We start from the raw sequence: 24,100 nt of genomic DNA on the forward strand, positions 1-24,100 counted from the left end.
ACCCTCCCCAGCATTTATTGTTTGTAGATTTTTAATGATAGCCATTCTGATTGATGTGAAGTGATACCTTATTGTGGTTTTGATTTGCATTTCTCTAATAATTGGTGATGTTGAGCATCTTTTCATGTGTTTGTTGGCACAAAGCAAGTGTTTAGACTCCCATTCACATGGCAGAGGAAGTGACCTAGAAGTAAATATGTGTGTGTGCATGCACTTACATGTTACATGTTGATGAGTACACATATGTCTTGCGGTGTTCAGTGTAATGAAAACAGTGAAAGAACCTGAAGAGGACAGAGAGTGACAGCTAAGGGAATGAGTGCTATTTTATATATGGTGGTCAGGGAAGACCTTGCTCAAAAGGTACAATTTAACAAGAAACCTGGAAGACAGGGGAATATCTAGGGGAGATGTGGCCAGAGCAGAGGAAGCTGCAAGTGCAGAGACCCCCAGATGAGAGAAATCTTGGCATGTTTGATGAAGAGCATGGTGGCCAGATAACTGGAGAGGAGAGAGTGAGGAGGAAGGTGGCTGTAGATCAAGTCAGAGAAACCGAAAAGGGCCAGGTCATGGTGGGCCTCGTAAGTCACTGTGAGTAAATCTGGGTGTACTTTTGAGAGATATGGGGATCCACTGGAGGACTTCTGAGCAGTGGGATGGCAAAATCTGACATGGAATTCAGAGGATGCACTCTAGCTGACTAAAGTGAGAGGGGGATGGGAACGCTTAGAATGCGCAAGCATTTTGATTGTTTATTCACTCAGAAGTTCAGCTTAGAATCATTCTTCATTATTTTCTTTGATGGCATTGTTTTATTTCAATATTCTCTTCATTAAAAAAGTGTTTGCTTGGGCCTCCCTGGTGGCGCAGTGGTTGAGAGTCCGCCTGCCGATGCAGGGGATACGGGTTCGTGCCCCGGTCTGGGAGGATCCCATATGCCGCGGAGCGGCTGGGCCCGTGAGCCATGGCCGCTGGGCCTGTGCATCCGGAGCCTGTGCTCCGCAACGGGAGAGGCCACAGCAGTGAGAGGCCCGCGTACAGCAAAAAAAAAAAAAAAAAAAGTGTTTGCTTATTCTAGTATAACTTGTTTCCTGCCTCTCCAGGGACATAAACTAGCAATAGAACTTTTACATTTTCATATTCTAGCGTCAGGGTGTCTGCACATAATAAGCTCTACCATGTCCTCATGATAAGGAATTAAAAGACATTAGATTATTAACTTAAGAAGATAAAAATGGGTCATCGTTTCATGCACCCTCCCATTATCCTCTATCTCAATGGGGAAACCCATTGAGAACCTATCTCATTAGACTGCCTTATATTCCAAAACTTGCTTCACCTCCCATTACAGTGTGTCTCCTTTATGGCCTGACAAGACTGAGAAGGTCTGTGATATTATACTTGCAAGCTAACAAGTTAGCCTGCCTCAGTTTCATGGATGCTGATAGAAAATATGAGACTACTGGATCAGACAAAAAGACTTTATTACAGCACAGGCATAAGTTTAATGGTTATATCAGATCCTTTTGCCCCTCAAGTCACATGGAGATGACACATAGCAGCCTGGGTGGATGCTGTGTACACAGTAGGGTTTTGTTGAGAAACTCCAAGCTGAAGAAACCTCAGTCTTTTCCAATTGGCTGCAAGCAAAATTACCTGACCTTTGCTCTGATGGAATACATCATCGTTATTATACTGGACAGAAAGCAAGAAAGACACTATCTTCCAAGGCAGTTTACTATACAAACTTCCTTGAAAAGATTGTCCAGAACAAAAGCCAGTCAGTACCTTTAATTTCAAGACATGCAGAAATGTAAGAGACCTGTGGATGATTATTTCTCAACATGGCCTGAAGAGTCCAGCTAGACGAATGCAGTTAATGATATGGCCAATATTAGGATGTTAATGGATAATTATTGGTTAGTACCAGGGACACCTATATCTTAACAAGGGGTTCCTAGACCTCTAATGGAATAGAATAAATCTCTGGTGCTGGGAATCCTGAATGAAAGTGGTAAGGGGAAAGAGGGAAAGAGGTTTTCTCAATGTACTTTGGGAGGATTTAAATGGTCACCTTGTCAGTCAAAAACTGCTAAGAAATTATGCCTTTTACTAAGAAGCTCATTATATGAAAATACCTCATTGATATCCAGGAAGCAAAACAGTTTTCCTAATGTTATACATTTTAGATGAATGATTATTATAGCAGTTAACTGGTATATAATCCAATAGCAGTTTTCCTCAAATTGTAAATACTTAAATTGCACATTTTTAATGAAAATCACTTCCTAGTATATATTTATTTGAAAATGCTTAAATATTGGCTCTGTGTTGCTTACCTGCTGTAGTGTGTTTCATTTTACTTGATATTTACAAATAGTTCTTGTCTGACACACACATTTTTCTAGTTTATTTGTAAGTAACTCATTTTCATATAATGGTAGTTTTAAAGAAAATCAAAGCTCAGTGGCAATAATTTCATGCTCTTAAAAAAATCACTGGAATAAAAGATGCTATTCACAAGCTGATTGAGCTAAGTTTTGAGATATTCTCAATATACTGTGATTTTAAACAAGTGGTGCAAATCAGTAACTAATATCAAAGAGATTGAAAGGAGTCTCTTAGGATTCCATTTATGGAGATTGGTGGGTATCACCATATTCTCTAAGTAATGACCTGCCAAAAAAGCAAGATTTGGAAATATTCTGTTATTTAAAGTGTCAAGTTTCAAAAATTATCATTAATTAACACTTTTTTACTTCATTCTTCTGTCATATGCCATAAACTCTCAAAAGTGGCAAGCTAATATGCACATCAAGACATTAAAATGAAGAAAAAAATTAAAATATCATATTATTTATTGTACTGTACACACTTGCCATGTGCTATATTTATAAATAAAATTTTAATGCAGTATCTCATTTGATCTTTCAAATAAACCTGAAAAATTATCTACTTTATGATTAAGGAAACTCACACTCAGAAAGTTGCTGTTTCTTTCTCAAGGAAATGCAAGTAGTTAGTCAGAGAGCTTGGATCCAAACCTTTGCTTTTCTATAGATCAAGCTTGGTAAGCTAACCATCCTAATTTATAAGGTCACAAAAAGAAAGCCAGGACTTATATTCCCCTAAATTTCCTGGGATCTGTTTGATAATCCTTACTTTCAAATCCCTGGTTTTCTCTTTCCTGTTAACAGGCAAAAAATGTAGGCACACATTTGCATTAAGATATAAAAAGAGAAGAGAGAGGAGTTTTCTTTTCCTTCTTTTCTTCATTAAAATTCAGAGCAGAGCCTGGCACCTCAGATTAAAGACAGTTATCTCCTGTCAAGGTTAATTGCATACTCTGTATCTGGTTCTCAAAATACATCAATTAGAAACAATTAAGACAGCATTAACAGAGATTAGAAATAGTTACATATTTGAGGACAGTTCTATGTAAAAATGTCCTTTTAATTCCACAACAATGAAAGATAGATGGATATGTAATTGAGTACAGTGGCACATCCAAGTTCAAAAAACCCATATGGATCTTAGATGGTTGGCAGAGTTAGAGGGCTTCTATTTTTAATATGAAGTAGTAAGAATAATGAGTTTTATGCCAAAAGAGGCTGGTCTATTATCAATGAAAACAAAACCACACAGACTTTGTCATCATGAGGCCATATGAAGATAATAATACTGATAGTTAAACCTCCTCTGAAGGAGGTCAGTATAATCGTTCACTCCCTCTTTAACACAGGAATGAAAATGAGCAATAAAATTGCTACAACCAAGGAGAGAATTAAAGCTTCTCTTAGCTAAACTCCAGAGGTTCTTTCAACTGGGATGCCTCACATCACTTCAGGTGGATTGCAAGAGCCCAAGCATGTGACTGGAAATCCCATTTCTTAGTTATCTCTTGGGACTAGACAATACACAGTGTTCATAGAAGTCTAAATTTATTTTTCTCCATGATGAGAGAGAGAGAGAAGGAGAGACAAAGACAGAGAGACAAAGACAAAGAGACACAGAGACAGATAAACAGAGAGATAGACAGCTGGGGAGGGCAGGGGTCTTCTCTCATTAACACATTAAAGTAGATGAGCTGACACAGTAAGAGTCAAAATGATCTGTGATGGGGAGAGTGTGGCAATCAGATACTGAGGTTTATGATGATCACACTCCTCGTTTCATAGCATGTTCCCATCACTGGTCCATACACCATTCCTCAATTTGTTTTATTTTATTTTCTCTCTCTTATTACCAAGCCCTCCCCTCTGTACCTGTAAGAAACCATCTAAAACCTGGAAATTTCTTTAAATATGCATATATCATTATATAATAAGTAGCACTGTTTTGTTTTGAATGGTAATATACTACAAATCTCATTCTTTCCTTTTTCACTTATAACTAGAAATCTAATCATGCTGTTGTATGCACACTCAGTGTGTTGTTCATGTGTTGATTCTATTGCAAAGCACACTATAGAATACAGTGACTACATTTTACTTATCCCTCCCTCATGTGAAAGACACCTAGTTTGCCTCAACACCACCCTGAACATGAGCATTCTTGTTTATGTTCCTTACAACCTGTATGTGAATGAATTGGTTCATATATCCAGAAGTGCCACAGTAGGGTCCTGGATTACACACATTCTTAATTCTCCTAAATATTGCCAGATTGATTTCCAAAAAGTCATTTCATCCCCCCCAAAAAAATGTAATTTGTATCGGCTCACATTCCCACAAGCTGGACATGAGAATTCTCTCTCCTAAAGTTCTTTGCCAATTGTCATCATCCCCCTTCTAATTTTTATGATTCTGATAGGTGTGCACGTTATCTTATTTCAGTTTGAATTTCTCAAAATTACTACTGAGTTTTAGCAACTACATACACTTTTTATACATAGGTTTCCCCATTCACAAATTGCCTCTAAAAACTTCTTATCTTTTGACCATTTTTCTATTAGATAGCCTTCGTTATTTTTCCTCGTTTTTTGGAGAATTCTATTATAAAATAAATATAAATTCCATTTTGGTTTTGCAAATTGCAAATATCTTTTCCTAAATAATCACCATTGGACACTACATAATGAAAAAGGGATCGATCCAAGAAGAAGATATAACAATTGTAAATATTTATGCACCCAACATAGGAACACCTCAATACATAAGGCAAATACTAACAGCCATAAAAGGAGAAATCGACAGTAACACACTCATAGTGGGGGACTTTAACACCCCACTTTCACCAATGGACAGATCATCCAAAATGAAAATAAATAAGGAAACACAAGCTTTAAATGATACATTAAACAAGATGGACTTAATTGATATTTATAGGACATTCCATCCAAAAACAACAGAATACACATTTTTCTCAAGTGCTCATGGAACATTCTCCAGGATAGATCATATCTTGGGTCACAAATCAAGCCTTAGTAAATTTAAGAAAATTGAAATTGTATCAAGTATCTTTTCCGACCACAATGCTATAAGACTAGACATCAATTACAGGAAAAGATCTGTAAAAAATACAAACACATGGAGGCTAAACAATACACTACTCAATAACGAAGTGATCACTGAAGAAATCAAAAAGGAAATAAAAAAATACCTAGAAACAAATGACAATGGAGACACGATGAAACAAAACCTATGGGACACAGCAAAAGCAGTTCTAAGGGGGACGTTTATAGCAATACAATCCCACCTTAAGAAACAGGAAACATCTCGAGTAAACAACCTGACCCTGCACCTAAAGCAATTAGAGAAAGAAGAACAAAAAACCCCCAAAGTTAGCAGAAGGAAAGAAATCATAAAGATCAGATCAGAAATAAATGAAAAAGAAATGAAGGAAACGATAGCAAAGATCAACCAAACTAAAAGCTGGTTCTTTGAGAAGATAAACAAAATTGACAAACCATTAGCCAGACTCATCAAGAAAAGAAGGGAGAAGACTCAAATCAATAGAATTAGAAATGAAAAAGGAGAAGTAACAACTGACACTGCAGAAATACAAAAGATCATGAGAGATTACTATAAGCAACTCTATGCCAATAAAATGGACAACCTGGAAGAAATGGACAAATTCTTAGAAATGCACAACCTGCCAAGACTGACTCAGGAAGAAATAGAAAATATGAATAGACCAATCACAAGCACTGAAATTGAAACTGTGATTAAAAATCTTCCATCAAACAAAAGCCCAGGACCCGATGGCTTCACAGGCGAATTCTATCAAACATTTAGAGAAGAGCTAACACCCATCCTTCTCAAACTCTTCCAAACAATATCAGAGGAAGGAACACTCCCAAACTCATTCTACGAGGCCACCATCACCTTGATACCAAAACCAGGCAAGGATGTCACAAAGAAAGAAAACTACAGGCCAATATCACTGATGAACATAGATGCAAAAATCCTCAACAAAATACTAGCAAACAGAATCCAACAGCACATTAAAAGGATCATACACCATGATCAAGTGGGGTTTATTCCAGGAATGCAAGGATTCTTCAATATACGCAAATCAATCAATGTGATACACCATATTAACAAATTGAAGAAGAAAAACCATATGATCATCTCAATAGATGCAGAGAAAGCTTTCGACAAAATTCAACACCCATTTATGATAAAAACCCTGCAGAAAGTAGGCATAGAGGGAACTTTCCTCAACAAAATAAAGGCCATATATGACAAACCCACAGCCAACATCATCATCAATGGTGAAAAACTGAAAGCATTTCCACTAAGATCAGGAAGAAGACAAGGCTGCCCACTCTCAGCACTCTTATTCAACATAGTTTTGGAAGTTTTAGCCACAGCAATCAGAGAAGAAAAGGAAATAAAAGGAATCCAAATCAGAAAAGAAGAAGTAAAGTTATCAGTGTTTGCAGATGACATGATACTATACATAGAGAATCCTAAAGATGCTACCAGAAAACTACTAAAGCTAGTCAATGAATTTGGTAAAGTAGCAGGATACAAAATTAATGTACAGAAACCTCTGACATTCCTGTACACTGATGACAAAAAATCTGAAAGTGAAATCAAGAAAACACTCCCATTTACCATTGCAACAAAAAGAATAAAATATCTAGGAATAAACCTACCTAAGGAGACAAAAGACCTGTATGCAGAAAATTATAAGACACTGATGAAAGAAATTAAAGATGATACAAATAGATGGAAAGATGTACCATGTTCTTGGATTGGAAGAATCAATATTGTGAAAATGGCTCTACTACCCAAAGCAATCTACAGATTCAATGCAATCCCTATCAAACTACCATTGGCATTTTTCACAGAACTATAACAAAAAAATTCAAAATTTGTTTGGAAAAACAAAAGACCCCGAATAGCCAAAGCAATCTTGAGAACGAAAAACGGAGCTGGAGGAATCAGGCTCCCTGACTTCAGACTATACTACAAAGCTACAGTAATCAAGACAGTATGGTCCTGGCACAAAAACAGAAAGATAGATCAATGGAACAGGATAGAAAGCCCAGAGATAAACTCATGCATATATGGTCACCTTATCTTTGATAAAGGAGGCAGGAATGTACAGTGGAGAAAGGACAGCCTCTTCAATAAGTGGTGCTGGGAAAACTGGACAGGGACATGTAAAATTATGAGATTAGATCATTCCCTGACACCATAGACAAAAATAAGCTCAAAATGGATTAAAGACCTAAATGTAAGGCCAGAAACTATCAAACTGTTAGAGGAAAACATAGGCAGAACACTCTATGACATAAATCACAGCAAGATCCTTTTGGACCCACCTCCTAGAGAAATGGAAATAAAAACAAAGATAAACACATGGGACCTAATGAAACTTCAAAGCTTTTGCACAGCAAAGGAAACCATAAACAAGACCAAAAGACAACCCTCAGAATGGGAGAAAATATTTGCAAATGAAGCAACTGACAAAGGATTAATCTCCAAAATTTATAAGCAGCTCATGCAGCTCAATAGCAAAAAATCAAACAACCCAATCCAAAAATGGGCAGAAGACTTCAATAGGCATCTCTCCAAAGAAGATATACAGACTGCCAACAAACACATGAAAGAATGCTCAACATCATTAATCATTAGAGAAATGCAAATCAAAACTACAATGAGATATTATCTCACACCAGTCAGAATGGCCATCATCAAGAAATCTAGAAACAATAAATGCTGGAGAGGGTGTGGAGAAAAGGGAACACTCTTGCACTGCTGGTGGGAATGTGAATTGGTACAGCCACTATGGAGAACGGTATGGAGGTTCCTTAAAAAACTAAAAATAGAACTACCATATGACCCAGCAATCCCACTACTGGGCATACACCCTGAGAAAACCATAATTCAAAAAGACTCATGTACCAAAATGTTCATAGCAACTCTATTCACAATAGCCCGGAGCTGGAAACAACCTAAGTGTCCATCATCGGATGAATGGATAAAGAAGATGTGGCACATATATACAATGGAATATTACTCAGCCATAAAAAGAAATGAAACTGAGCTATTTGTAATGAGGTGGATAGACCTAGAGTCTGTCATACAGAGTGAAGTAAGTCAGAAAGAGAAAGACAAATACCGTATGCTAACACATATATATGGAATTTAAGAAAAAAATTGTCATGAAGAACCTAGGGGTAAAACAGAAATAAAGACACAGACCTACTTGAGAATGGACTTGAGGATATGGGGAGGGGGAAGGGTAAGCTGTGACAAAGCGAAAGAGAGGCATGGACATATATACACTACCAAACGTAAGGTAGATAGCTAGTGGGAAGCAGCCGCATAGCACAGGGAGATCAGCTCGGTGCTTTGTGACCGCCTGGAGGGGTGGGATAGGGAGGGTGGGAGGGAGGGAGATGCAAGAGGGAAGGGATGTGGGAACAGATGTATATGTATGACTGATTCACTTTGTTATAAAGTAGAAACTAAAAAAAAAAAAAAAAAAAAGACTCTGCGTTTCCACTGCAGGGAGTGCAGGTTCAATCCCCGCTCGAGAAAAAAAAAAAAAAATCACCTATTAATTTTGTCTATGTAGTCCTTCACTGACCTGAAAGCTTTCATCTTGATATTAAGAAATCAGTTCATTACCTTATGATTTATGCTTTTTGGATCTTTAAAAAAAATCTCTCCCCACTCTTAAGTCATAAAGATACTCTCACAAATTTTCTTTCACTAGCTTTATACTTTTACTTATTACATTTAAAACTCTTATCTATGATACAAGGTAAGGACCTCAACTTCATTTTCTTCATACCTGAGCCAATTTCCCAAACTTTGTTCAATTTTAGAGCTATTAGTTTTACCAACAGTCAATTTCCTATATTTATGTAGTTCTCTTTCTGAGATCACTATTCTGCTCTACTTTTCTATTTTTCTGTTCTTTCCTCAATCCATTCTGTGTTATTGTCATAGATTTTTGAGTACATTATTTTATCTGGTTGGGCAACTCCTCATTCTTTGCTTTCCTTTTTTTAGTTGACTTATGTATTTGTTGTATATTATTCTTCCATATAAATTTTAGAATATGTTGTCAAGTTTCTAATTTATCTAGTTAGGATTTTGATTGAGATTCCTTTAGAGTTTTGAGTGAGAGTGGATATCCCTATATTAAGTGTGCCATCAATAATAATGATACGTTTCTCTAGGTATTCAGATTTTAGGTCCTGTAGTGGTTTTTCATACTAGTATAAATGTTATCTTGCTTTTATTAGATTGACTATTGATTTTCTCCTTGTATAGAGGAATAATACAACCAAGCCTCATTAAAATCCTGCTTTAGGATGAATTATTTGTCTCCTCTAACATATATTAACACCTATGTTGCCTTAGAGTACATAATTCTCAGAAAATATTTGCTACACTGAAGTATTATATTGATTATCTTTACTTTTGTCTGTGTGAAAGGAGGATTAGAGAGGTAAAATTATTTAGAAGAGCAAACTAGTTTACTTATGAAGAAGTTTTACCAGGGAGTCTAGGCTTTAGAAGAAGTTGAAATCCAAATTTAAAAGGAAGAAAGGAAGGAAGGAAGGAAGGAAGAAAGAAAGAGAGAGAGAGAGAGAGAGAAAGAGAGAAAGAAAGAAAGAAAATTAAAGGAAAAGATCCCCATAAAATAACAAAGGTTAACTTACAGTTAGCCAATTGATGGTAGGAAATTAGCAGTTTTCTTCAAATATATATGCCATTTGCAAAGGCTTTTCTATATTTTCACATCAGCAATGTGAAAGTCAGGGATAAAATTGTTTATTAAGAAGTCAGTAACTTTCAGGAAAGTCTCAAAGATTAATTTATTCTGGGGACTAGGACTACCCAGAGTTAACTGTCTTTTCAGTTTATTTCAGTTTGAAAAGTTTCTTTTTCACTTTACAATTGTGGTACGTGATGTGCACCCTGACTTATAATAGAGGCAAGGGGCGGTGTCAAATTTGCTTTCATACAGAAAGGCACAAACTCAATGAATAGACAATCCATCTTAAACAAGTCATTCTCTCTTTTTTTTTTTTTTTTTTTTTTTTGTGGTACGCGGGCCTCTCACTCCTGTGGCCTCTCCCGTTGTGGAGCACAGGCTCCGGATGCGCAGGCTCAGCGGCCATGGCTCATGGGCCCAGCCGCTCCACAGCATGTGGGATCTTCCCGGACTGGGGCACGAACCCGTGTCCCCTGCATCAGCAGGCGGACTCTCAACCACTGCGCCACCAGGGAAGCCCAAACAAGTCATTCGTAATTACTGATTTTTCTGAAACCTGACTAGTCCTTTTTTATTTCCAAAGTAGCAACAGTTTTATATTTTTCTGATTATAAAATGATGTATTTTTCAGAGCTTTCCTTAAGTACCCTGAAATAGATTACCTGATTTAAGTCAGATGGACCTCTTTACTGACTCACTCATGACATAAATACCTATATTTAATTTCTTTGTTCACTTGGTATCGTCTAAGACTTCATACGAGACCATTGACATCTGAGAATAGACTGAGAAATTATGCTCAGAGAAGACACAAGTCTATGTTTTGAAATAAATAGCCAGTATCTGTGTCATCCTGTATCATCAATCGTTCTGTCTGTATAGGTCCTCCCAACTCCAAGGATTTCTCCCATTGATGGTTTGCTTCTCTGGTTAAAATCTTTCCTTATTCATAGACCCAATCAATCTGTACCTCAGGCTGTCCCCTTTCTATGCCTTCTCCACTGCTGAAATAGAATCAATCATGAAACCATAAATTCCCCCCACATTAACCAATGGGGTTAAAGTGTTGTAGCAAAGCATAGGTCCAACAGTTCGGGAACAATTATTTTTTCTTTATTAGTGAAGTATAGTTGATTTACAGTATCATATTAGTTTCAGGTGTACAGCACAGTGATTCTTTTATATATATATATATTCCTTTTCAGATTCTTTTCCCTTATAGGTTATTATCGGGCACAATTATTGACATAGAAACTTATTTGATCTTAAGTTCCAAAGGCAATTGTATGCATCTACTTAGACTAATAATGTTTTGCTACATTTCTCAATGACTAAATTCAGAGCAAAGGCCAAGTTCTTAACTTTTTACCTGTATAGATTGGTTATAGATATAGATTTAAAGCTGGCAATGCTCAGAAGTCTTCTAATTTTTCTTTCATTTGTGAGAAAGTAAATATTTATTTTGTATATATGTTATTTTACTCAACTATACAGTTCTAACAATACTCACTAATTATTATGTGGCCTTAAAAGATCTCCTCAACTGGGAACCAGTAACTCAATGGAGTTTTAAATATGGGGTAATAATCATGATTTCTGTTTACTGACTTGTGATACAAGTTTTGAATAACTTTTCCATCTTACTCTCAAAAAATGTTACCAGAGAGTAGGTTCTTGTCTTGTTGCAGAAAGAATTCGGAGACAAGACAGGGAGGTCAAGAAAGCAAAGTGAGGCTTTATTAAGTGCCAGTATGCTCTCAAGGGGAGAGCAGGTAGACTCAGGTGAGCAGCTGCTCTGAGTTTTTTTAGCAAGCTGGTTATATGGGGTGTAGAAATGAAGGGGCCGAATATTCATTAGGGAGGTAAGCGTTTGGGGGTCATATTCCCTGACTTTCATCTCAGCTCCATCTCCCTTGGTAGAGGAGGAATTTTTGTCCTTATTTGGTCTTGATCAAAAGTGTCATGGCCCCATGGCATCAGTCCATGATGGGAACTTCTCATCTGCAAGGCTAATTTTATTGTAATGAGAGCATAATGAACAAAAGGTTACATCAGGACGCTGGCGATTCCCGCCCTTTCCCACCTTTCTTTGTCTGCTTCCAGGACACTTAGGACCCCCAAATGTGGTTTCCTGTCAATTTGGAGGTTCCTGCTTTTCTTTGTCTGCCCAAGAACCCCTGCTATTTACAAGTTGTGTGGTTTCCTGCCATTTGGCCCTTGCCCCCCTTTCTCTGCTCATATTCAGCTATCTGCCTACTCTAACATTCCCCCTCAAGGAGTCTGCACTCTTAAAATCTTTTAAGGGGCAAAGGGTTGATGGTCTGTCTTCTGTAACTGCTTCAAGATGATCATGGTTGTTGTCCCTACCTGGGGGTCCAGATGTCCTTGTTATCTGTCAGAGATAGGGGCCGTGGGGTGGTTTACAGTGGCAGAGAAGGAGAGTGCAGAGTAGAAGGAAGCAACCTTGCCCAGCCGGTGTTGATGTTCCTCATCTTCAGGTGGGATGGGTTGAAATCTCTGGTATAGCATCATCTGAAGCTAGAATTGTTGTGTTCTCGAGAATAGAAATTTAACTAGGTAGATAAAAATACAAGGACCAAAAAGAAAGAGGAGAAATATAGTGGCTATGGAACCTAGAAATGGGAGAAGCCAAGTATATCCTGGAAACCAACACTTCAGGGTCTCCGTCCATTCTTGCTTCCCTTGATTATACCTGTGGAGCCAGGAAGCCTGTTCATGGATTTCTTTAACACTTACTTCTACTTCTCCCATGACATTAGTATATGTGCAGCGTGTTTTATTAATGACAGCAAAAACCCCTCCTTAGCTTGCTAGGAGATAGTCTAGGGCTTTGTGGTTGTCAAAGGCTTCCCCTGCCAGGGAATCTAGGGATTTTTGTAAGAGTGTGAGAATGTCTCCAGTTTCCTTTAGTACGCTATCCAGGGAAGAGGTTGCCTCATGGTAGGCAAATCCTCCCCAAGGGGCAGCTGCAGCTAGAGTTCCCATAATTCCTCCTAGCACCAGACCATATTTCCTTTTTTTGTCTCACATGGGTTACAATGAGGATGGTTATTTGGGCTGGGGCCACAGTACCCAAGATGCAGTTTCCATAAGAAGTGTGTTGTCTGGATGTGAGAAGACAATGGCTTTGGTCATTGTGAGGTAGTTCTCAGAGGTCCCCCATAGCCATAATGATCCAGGCGGTGCTGGTAAAGCAGTATGATTGGTTTGGTTATACAGCTGCAGAAAAGTTCCGTGAGGTGAAATACAGTTGCGGTGGGGTCTCATGTATATTCTGGTTTATTCTGGTTTATTCTGGTGTCTGGTTTAGAGTGTCAGGAGGGACGGCCTTCTTAAAGCTGAATCAGGTAAAATTAAATAAGTTGAGTATTTTTCCCAAATTCATACAGCTAGCATGTGTTTAATTCAGAACCTGAAACAAAGTGTCTGATTTTAAATAGCGTGATCTTGAACAAGACTTTGGAGATTTTATTGGTCCGAAAAGTATTTAGAATATAAATACTGTGTTAATTGCAGGTCACAATTCTTGACAAAAAGTTGCCATAATTAAATTCACGAAACTTTTGGGTAGGGGAAAATTAATGATTAACAGGAAAATTTCACATCTTCCAAAATTATAGGTCAGCCTATTACATAGTCCTTTAGAGTTCTGTGGCAGTTTTATGCTCAAGAAATTTTGGGATTTAGTTATCCAAATTGATATCTAAGATGGAAAGTTGTGTATCAGTTATGATCACGTCACAGATCTGGTTGCATATTTGTATCTAGTCTTTTATGAAACTTTCATCTATTTCTAATGACAGGAGACAGAACAATACCCACATTTTTAAGCAAGTGCTCTAACTGACTTATTATCATTTCCCCAAACACTTGGGCCAGAAGAATAAGATAGTGGGTCTCTGGTGGAGGGCATCTCTCACACGTTCATGCAATAGTCAGTACACACAGGAGGGGAGGGGATGTAGCAGCTCATCCCACAGTCTGTGACTCCAATACGATGCTAAATCAATGCCTTCCATTCACTATTTCTGACCCAGCAGGGCTTGCATGGCTGCAAAATGGAGATCTTTACAGAGAGTTGTAAAAAAAAAGGAGTCTCAAGATGTCCATTCTTTTTTTTTTTTTTTTTTTTTTGTGGTACGCGGGCCTCTCACTGTTGTGGTCTCTCTCCCGTTGCGGAGCACAGGCTCCAGATGCGCAGGCCCAGCGGCCATGGCTCACGGGCCCAGCCACTCCACAGCATGTGGGATCTTCCCGGACTGGGACACGAACCCACTTACCCTGCATCGGCAGGCAGACTCTCAACCACTGCGCCACCAGGGAAGCCCAAGATGTCCACTCTTTTATGAGGTGGAAAACAACTGGGATTACCGTCGGTCACTCGGGTGCCACCATCTGCTCATTTAGGTCACATATCCAACTTAACCAAACAAACCACTCAACTCCGCTAATTCAAAATTTAGACCAACGTTTACATCAACATAATAAAACCCTTTACGGATGAGGGAGGAAACTCCAAATGTTTCTACCAATTTACTCAATGGTGTAATGATCAATTCTAGCAAGTCACAGAATAGGAGGATTAAATCTGAGGAAGTCAGAAGAGGATTCTCCCAGGGTTTCTTCCTTCTCAGGCCTCTACCCCTGTACTAAACTGAAAACCACTTAAAGGCAGATAATGAGTCCTTATATCTATATTCACCAAACTGCACCGATAACTGTGTTGCTCTCATTGCCTTTACTCTGAAATATGCCAAAGAACATATATACATTTAAGTTACACATCAACAAATAAAATCAGCATGTTAAACCACTCAATTTAAGAACACCAATGTACAAATACCACAAAAACACACTCTTTTCGAGCTCATAAAAGAGGGAGTAGAGACTGTGTCATCAACGTCATTGGAGCCAGTTGATAAGAGGTGAGCCACATCGTCCATATGGATTCCTCCACGGGCCACCAATGTGTCTTTAGGCTTTTATCAGAATTCCAGCTTTCACAAGACTGTGTTCACATTTTGCATAGTCATTTAGTTCTTGCTATAAGAGTTATATTCAAGAAAAATTGAATGCTACTGATTTTAAAGTGACTTTTTAGAGCTACACCTGCACCAAAAGGCAGAAAATATAGAGTAATTGTTTATTCAGCAAATATTTACTGAGTGCATATTATCTAGGCACTGGAGACAGAAATGTACAAGTTAGGCGTAGACTTTCTTTTAATGACGCATACGGTCTTTTTGTGGGGTGGAGGGGCTTAAGTTTACAAAATAACTCACTAAATAAATAAGCAATATTATTTAGGATAATATGAAGATGTGCTATGAGACGGTGTGCTAGGGAGTGCATAGGACCCCTTTAGATGTGGAAAGAAAGCCTCTGTAAGAACTGATTGACCAGAGGAAATGTCCGTGGGAAGATCTAGAGGCAGACCTGAAGCAGATCATTCCAGGCAGAGAGAAAAGTCCTAGAAGACCCTGATGCAGGAAGGGAGTTGGTGTGATGTGTCAACGAAAGGAGGCCAGGTGGCTGGAGCAATGAGCTGTGGTGATCGGCTGAAATCAAGTCGGTGGGAAGGTCAGCAATGACTGCGATGTGAGAGGAGATGAGAAACGATGATTTGAGTCTCCTGAGCACATACCCAGGAGCTGGTAGCTCGCTTGCAGCGGTTTGTATCCGTGGGCACCAGCTTGCTCTGAGGCAAGGCTGCATCACTCCGCTTCGGCTGAGCTTCCTAGCTGCAGAGCGTGCTGTTCTCTGAAAACACCACCTTCATTTCGGCTGCTCTGCGAGTAGGTGGCAGTGTCATTATGTCAGCCTTTATGAAAAGAAATTATCGGGCTTGAGAGTCCGCCTGCCGATGCAGGGGACGCAGGTTCGTGCCCCGGTCCGGGAAGATCCCACATGCCGCGGAGCGGCTGGGCCCGTGAGCCATGGCCGCTAAGCCTGCGCGTCCGGAGCCTGTGCTCCTCAACGGGAGAGGCCACAACGGTGAGAGGCCCGCGTACGCAAAAAAAAAAAAAAAAAAAAAAAAAAAAAGAAAAGAAAAGAAATTATCACCAAAAGGTACAGAGTGCAGGATCTGGGAAATTCCTGCTTTAACTGCCCAGCAGGACTGAAACAAGGAGCCTGGGCCATTTCTGCTTCCTGGTAAGGCTCAGATATGCTCTGAAGCCCAGCGCTCTAACCCCTTCCATTCTGGTAAGGCCCCAAGAATGCAGGAGTCCTGAAGAATCCAGATCCTTCTCAGTGGCAGACCAAGACACTGGCAACACAAATCTCTGTTCAGAAATGAGGCATCACAGCACTCATGCTCAAGGTGCAAATAATCTGCCTTTTTAGCTGCAGTAGCCAAAATGTTTCTTTGGTTAGCATTTGGGGAAAGAGATGGGAACGAAATTGTTAGTGCAAACATTGAAGTGTTACAGAAAATGTCTTCCAAAACGGGATTTTTTTCTCCTGCCCAAGTTCGTAAGACAGTGACAGAGGTAGAAGCAGACTTTTTCTGCATAAATGTTTCCCCTAACCTATGCCTCATGTGTATAGCACACAATACTCTTCAAACAGCATACATGGTAGAGAGTAAAGCCACAAGGAAAAAATATATTCTTTATTTCTACAGGTGTCTTTTACTCTCTGTTACCTGATGTTTACATAAGAACTAAACAGTTTGAAGAGAATTATTTCTCATTTTGAAAAGAATATCACAGAACACATTTTATGTGTTTGCCATCAGAAGTCTGATTTCCCCTTTTTAGTTTTTCTAATAAGGTAATCACACTGCTGGGATCAAATGATTGTGACTCAGGCTAGATCACACACACACAATATCCAAATTCATCAGAAGCAGGGAAGAGCTTTCAGATGTATTTCTTCCACTGTACAAATGCTGGGAGTCTACAACTCAAGAAGCTGAAGAGAGGATGACCCAAAGCAAAAAATATAAATATGCTCCATTACTGAAGGGACTTGGTTGAAAAACACGAAAGTTCTATCCCCACTGCAGTCAGCTCACATCCTTTTTATACATTCCTCCTCCGAGACCCCCTCAGCCTGATGCACGGTTATTGAACTCATCCCAGTAGAGCTATCCATTAGTTTCCAGGGTAATTGTTTTTTATCTAAAATAAAACTTTACAAATTATATAAAGTATGCAGAGTTCACAGATATTATTCAGTATAACTCTTATGAGTTATAAAGTACTTTATAATTGCTTTTTGTTAATTATGAGATTAACTTCTTAAAATAAAAGAACAAAGGCAAAAAGCCTGGATGACACTTGACAAATACCAAAAGTGTAAAACTATTTAGAGGATTTTAACATTCAGGAGAAGGTAATTACCTAGAAACCTGTAATATTAAGGATCAAATATGATGGACATTTACCTTGTGACCAGCAAGAATCTTCAAGCTATTTACTTTTTATTCTGATTATAACATATTATAAATTTGGTTTCTTTAAATTGGAAATGCTGCAAAAGAGAAAGTCATATCATAAATTTGATTTCTCTTTCTGCTACAGTAAATTCCCAATAATGTGCTACAATAAAGATAGCAAAATAAGTAATGTATTAGTGTACTATCTGGGGAAACAGAGGTAGATGCTGCCTTGTTCTTTCATCTACCTGGACCCCTCAATAAAAACAGACAGAGAAACTAAATAAAAAAAGCCAAAAACCAAAGGACCATATCTACAGTGATACTAGGTTCAAGTGGAAAAAAGAAGCTATTAGTTTATTTTAATTTCGATCATCAAAGTGAACCAATAAATAATAACTGTAAAAGAACTAAGAGTATTTTAAGGGGACTGGACTACCATAAAAATAACCATTGTAAAAAAAATACAGCCCTTCTTTTAAAAAAACAAAAACAGTTCTAGAAAGCAAAAAAAAAAAAAAAAATAGAAAACTTAGGGAAAGAGGAAAGACTGATAAAATAATATGTATCCAAGTGATTAAAATATATATATTTCTGAATTATATACTAATACTAAAAATGAAAGGATAAACCATAACATGTTTTAACGGTTATCTGTAGAGGAATTCAGAGAATAGATTAGAAAAGACCTTGGTAGCAGCTATGCGTCATCATTTATTTATTTATTTATTTATTTTTAAAATTGACCTATAAACTTGTATGGAATTTTAAAAGACATCCGTAAAATTTTAAAATAAAACAAATCAACAGAAACATTTCTCTAGTTTATAGCATAACCACACAGAAATTACCTTTTCCAAGAGCCTTTAAAACAAAGTAATTTGATGTCATCTCTAGAGACACATATCCTAAAGACAAAAGAGGTATTAAAAATTACCTGTTTGGGGCTTCCCTGGTGGAGCAGTGGTTGGGAGTCTGCCTGCCGATGCAGGGGACGCGGGTTCGTGCCCTGGTCTGGGAGGATCCCACATGCCACGGAGCGGCTGGGCCCGTGAGCCATGGCCGCTGAGTCTGCACGTCCAGAGCCTGTGCTCCGCAACGGAAGAGGCCACAACAGTGAGAGGCCAGCGTACTGCAAAAAAAAAAACACACAAACAACCTGTTTTAATTATCATATGATTGTTGGTAACACTGGAATTTTTTTCTGAGAAAATCATGTGTGTAGTGTGGGATAAAGTAAATGAGTATGTGATATTCAAATTTCCCAGAGTGGCTGTCAGATTTCTTGTGGGAGAAAGGAGAAACAGATGTAAAATAGAAGGAACTAAGTAAAAATTCTATAGTGTCGTTTCAACTGTAGTTATCAATATTTATTCTTTGGTATTTTATCTTTAAAAATACAAACATTCAATTCCCTTCCTCTGTCCATCCACTGAAGAGGCCCAGAAATTTTTATGAACTAATAGCAATGAGCACCCCTAGTGTGTAGATTAGATTTTTTAAACATCATTTCCCACTGAAAGAAGCAAGGGTTCTTTGGAATAAGGACTAATTTCATCACTGAGACATAAAATACACATGGGGGGGGAAGGGTAAGCTGGAACGAAGCGAGAGAGTGGCATTGACATATGCACATTACCAAATGTAAAATAGATAGTGGGAAGCAGCCGCATAGCACAGGGAGATCAGCTCGGTGCTTTGTGACCACCTAGAGGGGTGGGATAGGGAGGGTGGGAGGGAGATGCAAGAGGGAGGGGATGTGGAGATATATGTATACATATAGCTTATTCACTTTGTTATAAAGCAGAAACTAACACACCATTGTAAAGCAATTATGCTCCAATAAAAATGTTAAAAAAACATACACCAGATTCTCTTGTTATATCAAACAACAAGGAATCCCCGTCAAAGTCTACTAGGGCTCTATCTAAGGGACTCAAAGCCCATTTGAAGAGTTTCCCATTGGCCAAATTTGGGACACCTTGATTAATAGTAATAATAATTGCAATGTATTGAAAATACAAAATATGTTAAACTTATTAGTTCTTTTTGATATCAAAAACAAAAAAGTTGTTGTTGATAGATGTCAATAAACTAACTTACTATTTTGAAAACTGGTAAGTAGACAAATTAGGCATATAAATGTCAGCATAAGCTGACTTCCCTATACTAATTGTACCACTTGGGAAACAAATAGTAAAGAAAGAGCTATTTCTGTTTATAGAAATATTTCAGTCAATAGACTTAAAAAGTTAGTTTTTAGAATGTCCCTTTTTCATAGCTACTAATAAATAAACTGATCTAGAAAACTGAGCATCAAGAATTGCTGACATCACAAAAATGGAGATAATCAGACATTATTTGTTTCATCATGGAAGCTCAAACCACCATTTTTTTAAAAGTTTTGCCAATAATGTTGAACCTAAATCCTGTTATATCCAACCATGAATTTGCAAGAAACACAGAGGACAGAAGAACACAAAATATGAAACCATAGCAATGCAGTCAGCAAAATCCAGACTTTGCAAAGCTCTATGGTCTCTTTAACAATAGATTGCAAAGGAAAATAGTTACAGGAGAAGAGACCTATAACACAGAAGAAAATTAAGGATCATGTTCACCAATTTCAATGTGTGTGACTTGTTTATACCCTGATTTAAACAAAGGGTATAAGCAAGTTACAATGGCAGAAACTAGTCTCACCTGTTCTTGTACTTTATACAAATGGAAGCAAATAGGAAAAAAGAAATTGCTTATGCAACAACTGGAAATATGAGTACTGAAATTAAGAAATTATTGTTAAAACTTTTAGTATGACACTTGTTTTGTGATTTTATTAAAATAATAATTTAGTGCCTTTATATGATATTACAGTTATATATGCTAATATTTAGGGACGAATTCATATGTTTACTTCAAAACAATATGCAGGGTAGCAGTAGAGTGAGGAAGAGAAATTAGTGTCAGTACAGAAGAGACAAGATTGGACGAGAGTTGATAATTATGAAAGTAGTGTTATTGGTTCTTGGGATTCACCATGCTACCCTTTCAATCTATTTTATCTCCTTTTTTAATGTTTGATAGTTTCCATTAAAAAGATTAAAAGTACAATGAACAGGAAGCGAAGGAAGCCATAAAGCGCATTTTTCTGTGTAATTCTCTAATTACTCTGCGATAGCTACATTACTTATACTATATGAAAATTGACAAATGTGAATTCTGACAACCAATTCACCTACCAAAAGGTAGTTTTGCAGGGAAAAAATGATAATGGAAATTGACATTCATGCTACAAGATATTAAATAAATGGGAAGATTCTGAAATATTTTCTCTGATGTGCAATTTGCCTGCCTGATACATTTTCTCACTATGGTCCCTCACAGTGACAGCTGTATCTCACACTCCTAGTAAATATTGGTTAAATTATGTGATTAACTAGATCCTAAACTAAAAATAGAAACCTTAACCAGAGTAATTTGGTCAACCTAAAGGGGGTTAGTCTTAAATATACAATGCTGTGTCTACAGTACTACTGGTAATGCAAATTCAACCAGGCTCTATGGAAATGGAAGTAAGATTCAGAAATAGAGATTTGAAAGTATATTGAGATGGGATAGGGAGGGTGGGAGGGAGGGAGACGCAAGAAGGAAGAGATATGGGAACATATGTATATGTATAACTGATTCACTTTGTTATAAAGCAGAAACTAACACACCATTGTAAAGCAATTATACTCCAATAAAGATGTTTAAAAAAAAAAAAGAAGAAAGTATATTGAGAGATTGTGTTGAAACATTTTAGATGTTTAGTGTATGTTTTCTCTCATTATCTCTTACAATTAGAGCCATCAGCCTAGGGCAGAGAAACTCAAATTTGTCATGCATACATAAGCATAGAAATTATAAGAAAACTGGAAAGATGAAAGTTCACACTACAGATTAAACATATTTACTGCAAATGATTAAAATTGTTAAAGAATGACCATATCTAACTTCAAGTTTTGCCCATCATTCTGTAGTGCTAAAATTCCATCATACATTCATTTATTGATTTATCCATGAATTGGTGAACATATATGTACTTTCCTATGTATCAAGAGAGTGATTTCAGTGTTAGAGTTTCAATAATTAATAAGGCATACACTATATTTTGAATACTGAACAAGAGATTACTAACAAATAAGCAAATAATTTAAAACAATGTGGTAAATTTATGATAGAGATATGCAGTTGATTAGAAAATAATAGAAAAACATAAATATAACCACTCGGTAAGTGAAGGGAAAACTATGAGGCGTTCCAGGTTTAGAAATATAATAAAGAAAAGGTCTGGGGTGGACATTATGTAGGATAGAGAGAGGGACAGGGATAATGATATGACAACACACAATTCTTTTCTCATCAAAATCAAAATATAGTATAAGTAATTTTATTAAATCTGCTGAGTCATTGTATCAGGGTTGAAAATTTAGATCATTTTCACTAATCTGTAAATTCTCCATGAGGATAAGTACTGCCTTGGCTTTGCTCATCATGCTTTGCCCAGCATCTAACACATTTTCCAGCCCATAATATGTGATCAATGAAAAGTTTTTGAATAGAGGTATGGCTGGATAGAGAGATGAATGAATAAATGTCTAGTTATTTTCAAAAAGACTGCAGTCAGCATTTACAGGCATTAAAATTTGTCCTTCTCTTGGATTATTCCTTACCATAAAGCCCTGGAAGTGACATTTGTTCAGAGAGTTTAAATATTGGGCTGGCTTCTGAAACATTCACAGACATTTTAAGAAATAACCAAGGGGTATCAGCTGCAAAAAAGCAGCTGAGGCTGAGGAGATGGGCTTCAGAAATCATCAGCAAGGCCTGCCTCTGTAGAGCTCTGACCTTGTTAGCAGACAAACTCTCCAGGGAAACTTTGATACATGCACTCATCCATTCATCCAACAAACATCTACCCAGTGCCTACAATGTGCTGGTACCATTATAAACACTGGAGATGCAGAAACAGACTTTCACACATGTGTGCACGCATACACCTGCCCCTACAGAACGTATATTCAAGTCAGAGGAGACAGATAATTAGTGAAACGTATAGTATTTCATCTAATGATACGTGCTATGGAGAAAAATAAAGGAGAGAAGAGGCAACTAGAGTAATGGTGAACTGTGGCCTCACTGTCCATCAGACTGCTTTGGGAGGAGAACCTCTATGGGGGAAGAGATAATCTGGGTGTCCAATGCATCTTGAATACCGATATAACCGGGACATAAGGGCATGAGGTTAGACCTATTGCCTCCAGAAAGTTAGCGATGGGGCTATGAGGGTTTTATTTGGGTGGAGGGAGGTAAAGGTGGAGAAAGGGGGTTGCTTGGACTGTGCATTGCTCACTCGTGCTGGGCTGAGAAGTAGTCTCATCTGGAGCACTGCCAGTTCCTGGGCCACCTCCTGACTCCTTCCAGGCCGATGTGGAGGGCTGGGCCAGCTGGTTATCTCCAGACACGTCCAATGAAGACGTTATATTTACCGTAAAACTTAGAGATGTCAGAGAGTCTAAGGAATCATGTACCTCAAGTTAATTAACTATTAGGGCTTTGGGATAATAAAAATAAAATCAGGGCTGTAAGCTTTCAATCAATATAACTAATGCATTGGTCCTTAGATTGGTCTGCTTAATAATTATAGGGCTCAATATTCTCATCACATCTCCATCCTCAAATTTGTTATATGACTTATCTATATATCCGAATAAATACTGTTAGAAAGAACTGTGTTGAGATACACTAACATGGACCAGTCTCTTTCAGACCCATGAATTAATTTTATTGATTGAAAGCTTAATGCCCCAATTTTATTTTTATTACTCCAAAGCCCTAATAGTTAACTTGACATTCATGATTCCTTCTGATTCTCTAACATTCTTTTATCAGTTTTAGGATAAATATAACATCTTTATTAGAAGAAGACACAGACCTGTGATTCGAGTCTATGGTCAATGCAGGACCGAATGACTTGGCAGGTTTCCCAATGATGCCAGGATTCCAGGAGACATCAGCTTTTCTATGGATACGGTGGAAACTCATTAAGCAACAAATCAGAGTACGTGTCCAATCCTCCATGACCCTTTGCCACGCAGACAATAAAAATGGGGTTTATAGGGCTTCCCTGGTGGCTCAATGGTTGAGAGTCCACCTGCCGATGCAGGGGACGCGGGTTCATGCCCTGGTCCGGGAGGATCCCACATGCCGCGGAGCGACTGGGCTCGTGGGCCATGGCCGCTGAGCCTGCGCATCCGGAGCCTGTGCTCCGCAACAGGAGAGGCCACAACAGTGGAGGCCCGCGTACCGCAAAAAAAAAAAAAAAAAATGGAGTTTATAAACAAAACTTGGACAAAATAGAGTAATAATCATCTGCTTCAAAAATAGCAAATGCTAAGAAACTTCTTTTGGATAAGGCAGAGTAGGATTCAAATAACTACTGTCCAGAAATTTGGTAGCATCGCAAAACAGTCT

The sequence above is a fragment of the Mesoplodon mirus genome, assembly GCF_964341445.2.
Source record: "Mesoplodon mirus genome assembly, chromosome: 10".
Lineage (NCBI taxonomy): Eukaryota > Metazoa > Chordata > Mammalia > Artiodactyla > Ziphiidae > Mesoplodon > Mesoplodon mirus.